This window comes from Acinonyx jubatus, chromosome B2 (genome assembly GCF_027475565.1).
Source record: "Acinonyx jubatus isolate Ajub_Pintada_27869175 chromosome B2, VMU_Ajub_asm_v1.0, whole genome shotgun sequence".
Lineage (NCBI taxonomy): Eukaryota > Metazoa > Chordata > Mammalia > Carnivora > Felidae > Acinonyx > Acinonyx jubatus.
This window is the reverse complement of record NC_069385.1, coordinates 129,236,064-129,243,144: the sequence shown is the minus strand read 5'-3', so window position 1 is coordinate 129,243,144 and position 7,081 is coordinate 129,236,064.

Sequence of the window (7,081 nt, the reverse complement as noted above, 5' to 3'; positions counted from 1 at the left end):
ACATCTCTCCCCTGAACTCGAATATCCAACTGCCTACCCTGTGTATCTACAGACATCTTCAGTTTCATGTGTTCCATTCTGAGTGACTATATACCCCCAAAACCTGTTTCCCATCAAAGTGAAAGACATCTCAATCCTCCTGGTTGCCCCAGCTAAAAACCTCAACGTCATCCTTAACTCATGTCTTTGTCACACAACCCTCATCTGCTCAAGCAGCAACTTCTACTGGCATTTAACATCGAAAAGTGTGAGTCACCAGATGGGGTGGCCACAATCATGCCCTAATCGTACCTTACCTCCACCCCCCTGCCCTCTTCGTGTTCCTCAGTACAACTCTCCGCACAATGTTGCTGGACAGGAAGTCAGGGCCTGTCATGGTTCCTGCTGAAAACCCTCCAATGACTTCCTTTCTCATTCATGAAAGCAAGCATTCTCACTCCAACCTGCCTGACTCTGGCTGCACCTCTCTGACCGCCTCCCCCAATATGTGCCTCCTTCGTCTGTTCTCTGTTCGGCTGAGTCCTCCGCAGGGTTGCTCTGCTTCCAAATTGTCACCTCTGTTACCCCCTCACTGCCCTCACGTCTTTACTCAGAAACCACCTCCCCAGTGAGCCCTTCTTAAGACATCAGTCCCATCTGAACCCTAACACTTCACACCCCCCTTCTCTGCCTTATCTTTTCCTCCTTGGCGCGTAGTCCTGACCAACAGAGTATGTATCTCCCGTATCCTGAAGCTGTATTAAGGCAGGGGTTTGGGGGTCTATTTTAGTCCTCGCCGAATCCCCAGCACCTAGAAGTGTGCCTGACCCGGATGAGATGCTGATACATGTTTGAGTGAATTTCCCTGCAGTAGGTCCTCACGATAGAGGAGGAGGTGCCAGAGCTCTAGCAAGGCAAGGAGACCAGACGTTTACCTTTGCACGTGAAATGCGACCTAACCTTCACAAAGTCGTTCACAATGCGTGTTTGCAAAGCATGAATGGCACAAGATATCCCACAAATGAAAAGGGGTCTGTGATGAAAGATGTTCGGGAAACGCTGCATATGATACTGTTGGAGACTCAGAGGGTGCGTTTATATATTCAAATCCCTGAGACATCCTTTGGTGAGTAAGCTTATCTCTTCTAATTTCTTCCTCATTCCTGCTTCATCTGGCCATTCGTTTAGTCTTCCCAGCTCCTTGGCACACGCTCCTGGTGTTTGCGGGGCTCCCAAGGTCACACGTCCCCGGGTGTGAACTAGAGTTCAGGGCACTCCGCCCTGATGCAGTGAGACTTCCATTGGAAACTAGTTTTGTCATGCAGAAGCCATTCCTGCAAGGGGGGTGGCGGGTGACGGCTGCAGAGGTTGAATCCTGTGTCCTGTCTCTGTCGAAACCCGGTGTTCTGCAAACATGTTGGAGTCAGAACTCTTTTCTTAAGAAAACCCCTGTTAAAGGGGCGCCTGGTTTCGGCTGAGATCACGATCTCATAGTTTGTGGGTTTGAGCCCCACATCGGGCTCTGTGCTGTCGACACAGAGCCTGCCTGGGACTCTGAATCCCTCTCTCTCTCTCTCTGCCCCTCCTTGCTCACTCGCTCTCTCAAAGTAAATAAATAAACTTAAAAAATTTAAAAAGAAAAGAAAACCCCTATCTACTTCCAGGGAACACCAGAATTCTTCAGTGGTCTGTTCCATGTCTGTGTGCTCAGGGCCCTGCAGCACCCCCTTCAGAAGCACCCCTCCCCCCCCAAGAAGCACCAGGGGCAGAGATCCGACTATGCATCATCTAATCTCAGTGCTTTTCGACATTGGGTGCTGGGCCAAGGCATCAGTACTGTTTTCAAGACCCAGCTGATTGTAGGATGCAGCCAGAGCCTAGAACCATTAGTTTAGGTAAATCATTTTCCTGGATTCTAGATTTGGAATAGTGTTCTGGGACCTGGGCAGTCTTTAAGAACTGGATTCTTTTTCTTTTTTAAAAATGTTTATTTATTTATCTTGAGAGAGAGAGAGCTTGGCGCTTGGGTGCGACCATGAGTGGGGAAAGGGCAAAGACAGGGAGAGAGAGAATTCCATACAGTGTCCACACTGTCAGCTCAGAGCCTGACTCAGGGCGTGTTCCCACGGACCATGAGATCATGGCCTGAGCTGAAATCAAGAGTCAGACGCTTAACCAACTGAGCCACCCAGGTGCCCTTAAGAGCTCATTTCTAAGCACCGTGAGAGTAGCATGCCCCCATGCCCATATGGAACACCACAGACTACAGTCAAGGCCACCAATGCCAGCTAGCACAGCCAAGAGAAAAGTAGAGCTATTTAGTGAGTGGCATCCATCCTTGGTGAGAAGACTGTTCTCCTGCTCCCAAACCCAGGTGCCCACGTGCAAATTGGTGCATCGGCCTGTTGACCTTGCACTCAGGGAGCCCGGGAGAATGGCAGAAGAGCTGCCATAGTAACATCCAGCAAAACGAGGAGCTGGGAGAATGACAGAGGTGAGGAGGAGCACAAGAATCCACATGTGCAGAGGCTAAAGTGAACCGCCCTAGAAAGCTAGAGCCACACGTCCATGGACTTTGAGAAATAGCACAGTTGTTTCGGCTCAGTGGTCACAATCCATTCAAGAACTTTTAAAGTGTTTCCCCTGGCATGGGTCCCACATGGATTCTGAACTGGATCTAGGATGTTACAGCGTGTTTTCCTGTGCTTAATTGTTCAGGAGGAGACGGGCAGTGTTGCCCAGGGAGTTCATGTGGGTAGCGAGTGAATATCAAATTTCCATTAACCATTTTCAAACGCTGAAAATAGCTTTATGTCTCTGAGGGACTCCAGGCTGGGACATTGCTTTAGTCTTTTTCTTTAGACTTTCTCTGATGAGAGCAATCCTATAGCTCTGCCCTCTTTCTCAACAATCACATTTGAAAAGTCACAAAGGCTCACTGAGAAAAATGGTTTCTCTTCTTTAGATGCACCTTCCAGAACGTTCTGACCAGCAGTCAGAACAACAGGATGCAAATGCTTTCAGTACCTGCCCCAAAGTAGCATTTTCAGCCCAATAATAACTCAGGATGCACCTGCTAAAGGGGTTCCGATGGTGGCATTTTAGTTTCTGTATTAACAGAATGTTCTGTGGGGTCCTCTTCCCAAAGTGACAACATACCGGGGTTTCATTTTACTCTCAGAACGTGGAAAATGCAAGCTGTAGTTTCCCTGTCGTAGCAATTCTTCCTATTTCAGCTTTGATTGCACTCACTGGGATGAGGACAGCTTTGCAAACCATAGGCTTTGTCACACACCCCTTGGGCTGCTGTTGGGATAAGGGCACAGCTCCTTGAAGGCTACAGATTTACAGTAAAAGGGCAGTCTAGCAACACTATTTGTCAGTAGTAGGAATACTGATACCAACCTTCGTGCCTGTAGCCTTATCTGTTTGGGATAAGGCTGTGATTGTAAGGGTGTTTTCTGAAGGAAAACCAAATGACTATGGCTTTTCATTTAATCCTTCATGCATTCGTTCAACAAACATGCGTAAGTACCTGCACCAGACATGATATTCACAACCCTTACCCCACGGAGTCTACAGGGGAAGGCTTATACCAACAAATAATTACTGTTCCGTTCAGGGGTATGGAGAGAAAGGACAGCTATTATGAGGGCATAGTGTGGGGTGAGGGCTAACCCCTCCTGGGGGGTCAGAAAAGCCTTCCCTAAGAAAGTTGTATTCACTTCACGTTATAAATATTCCATTTCTCCATTCTTAAGCCTTCTTGAGCTGAAAGTCAGGCTGCTGAGAGATGGGGCACTCCAGCAGGGGCACTCGTAGCTGCCGCCATATGAAGTGGCACCTCCGTTCCACATGAGGGCTGGGAATTCACAGAGAGTCATTCCAGGTACAGGGAAGAGCCCGATGGATATTTGGGAAAGAGTAAGTCATTTAGTCTTCCTGGAGCCTGGGAAAAGAACATGGGTCAGAAGATGGGCTCCTTCACCCAACACTTGTTGAGTGTCTACTATGTGCCAGGCATTTGGGTTCTCGGGAGAGAGCGGGGAACATGACAGATGTGGCTGTCCTTCACAGGGCTTATTGATGGAGAAGAGGGCCAATTAACCAACTTAACCCATGTGTCTGCAACAAAATGACATCAAATTGTGGAAAGGGATGTGCGGAAACCAAACCATGCAGTGACAGAGACAATGTGGTGAGCAGAGGGAGGCGGCTCCAGAGGGATGCATAGGGAAGGTTTCCCTGGAGTCGGTGATGTGGGGGCAAGAGACCTGAGGGCGCAAGGTGGCCAGTCACAGGAAGAGAGAGGAAATGAGCCTGGGGCACCACAAGTGCAAAGGAGGGAATCTCGTGGAGGGTGGTAAGGATCATCCAGAATGGGAGCAGAGGGCACAGCGGTAGGTCAGGAGGCTGCATCTTTCCTCAAGGCCCTCGGAAGCCGAGGCAAGGAGCTGGGGCTGCATTCTAAAAGAAAAGGAAGCCACTGAAGGACGTTAAGTGACAGTTTTAGGATTTTAGCAGTTCTAGCTGCTGTGTGAAAACCTGTGAAGCCTGGAGGGACTCAGTGGCAGACCACGTGCGAAGTGATACTGCGGGTCGTGGCAGGGAGTAAGTTGTTGGAGATGTGTTTCAGACATGGAAGTGACTGAGCCTCCTGGTGTGAGGTGGGGGCCGGGGTGGGGACTGAGACGCAGCATTAAGGGAAAGGGAAAGGGAAAGGAAGCCGTGCAGCTGTGAGCAAACCCCAGGGAAGCAGTGCTTACCGAGGTGGCGAAACTGAAAGACAAGCGCATCACTGTGGGGAGTCACGAGTTTGGTTTCGGCCACGCTTGTCAGAAAAACGAACGGCGGTGGCAAATAGGTAGGGAGAGCTCAGAGAAAGGTCTCAGCTGGTGTAAGCACTATGGAGTCGTCATCGTGGGGGTGTCTAAAGTCATGGCTCTGAGTGAGGTCACCCAGCGTGGTTGGGGGGAGTGTAGCCAGACGAAAAGTGGGTTGGAGGCTAAGCTCTGAGAAGCTGACACGGAGGGGTGGAGGAGTGGTGAGTAATGGAGGGGGCACATGGGAGAAACTGCCACCAGTCTCCATCCTGAGTGGATCCAGATGTGGCCAATGGTGATTGGACCAAAGCTGCCAGGAAGCCCAGTGAGATGAGCAGAGCAAAGCGCTCCTCTGACTAGCCAAGTGGACACCTTTGGTGACTTTGGTGTCTCGTGGGTGAGGGAGCCACAGAGGCCTGGCTCAAGAATGAATGGAACGTGAAATGCAGATAATTCTTGAAAGATTTTCCTATGAAGGAAAAGTAGGGAATTGGGATAGTAGCTGGGAGATTGTGAGGTCAAGGGATGTGTTTTATCTTTAAGTTCGGAGATCTAAAGTATGTTGTATGTGCATGGAAAGGTCTAGGAGAGACGGAGCAGTTCATAACCCATGCGGGGGAGAGAGAGAGAGAAGACAATGGAAGCAGTGAAGCCCTTGGGGAGGTGAGCTGAGATAGGGTCAGTTTCCTCTAGCTGCTCCTACAAACCACCATGAACTTGGGGGCTTAAATAGCGCACATTTATTCTCTTACAGTTCTGCAGGTCAGAAGTCCGAAATTAGCTTTACTGGACCAAAGTCACATTGTCAGTAGGGCCAAAGAGCCCTCTTGGAGTCCCAGGAGAGAAGCCGTTTCTTTGCTTTTTCCAGTTTCCAGAACTACATTCTCAGCTCACTGTCCCTTCCTCCACCTTTAAAGCCAACCGTGGAACAGCTTCAAATCTCTCTCTGCTCTGGTTGCCTCCTGCACTCCTTCTGTAGTCAAACTTCCCCCTGCCTTTCCCTTATTAAAAAACTTGTGATTACATTTCAGGCCTACCTACATATTCCAGAATAATCTCCCCAGCTCGAGATCCTTAATCTCATTACATCTGCAAAGTCTCTTTTGTCCTATAAAATCACACTCAGAGGTCCCAGGGATTAGGACCTGGATATCTGTCTGGGGAGGTAGAGGGGGTGGAGGGGGTGGAGGGAGCCATGGATATGTTCTAGAGCACTGCAGAAGACTGGCCTTTGTAAGGAGGGGGATACTTCCTTCACTTGTATAACCACAGGGAAGAAGGGGAAGGGGCCACGAGGGTGTCTATAGATTCGGTGGCACAAACATGAGAGAGTTCACGCTTTGGGCTTCAGTTTCCTGAGAGCAGTATGAGGTCAAGTTCAACTGAAAGGGTGAAGAGGGGAGTGGAGGGAGGTTGTTGGTAGAGGTAAACATGGCTGATTGGGAAGCCAAACTATGTCTCAGGCCTTGCCAGAGTCACTGCAAGAGAGCATGGCAAGACATCAAGTATGAGAATCCATGGGATCCAATTTGGTCGGGAGGCAAGGGAACACAGCGATGTGGATTGTAAGGAGACTGTGAGCAGATGTGGTCTGGAGCTCAGAAGTCATGATGAGGGGACACTGAGCAGTAGACTATAAGTACAAGAGGCATTGGGCAGAGTGGGATGCCTTTGATTCAGATTCCGGACACAGTGCAGTTTCAGGTTATAATAAGTTCCAGGGTTTCCCTTTGGGAAGGAATCACTGAGGGACAGATAGGTGGGCCATCTGAAGATACCAGGAATGAAGACAGGAAGGTGGTGGCCAGGAATACGGTGAGCCAGGAACCAAATCTTCCATGAACAACAGGGGGAACCACCTGGAAGAGGTTAGATGACAAAAGTGGGCGGGTGACAAGGACTGGAAGAGCAGTGGATGCCATACCCAATGGCATCACTTGAATGGCAGCTAGGGGTTTTGCAAGAGGAAGGGGGAGAGACGGTTTGGGAGGAGCAATGGGGAGCAAGGAAGCCATCTTTCAAGGTGTGAAAGAATAAATAGCTAACATTTGGGAGGGCTCCTCTAGTTTCTGTTTGTATTACGATAAGGAAAGAAACGTGTGCCACTCTAGTGTTGGAACTTCCTGATAGCACAGGTGAAAGAGTTTGTAGGAGATTGGGGGGAGCATCAGGATAAGAGTCTGGCAATAATAGATTATTGGAGAGGATCCCTGGACTTCCAGTGTTGAGTTTCACAATGATACAAAGCACATGGAATCTCATCACAGAGGGCCTTGAGT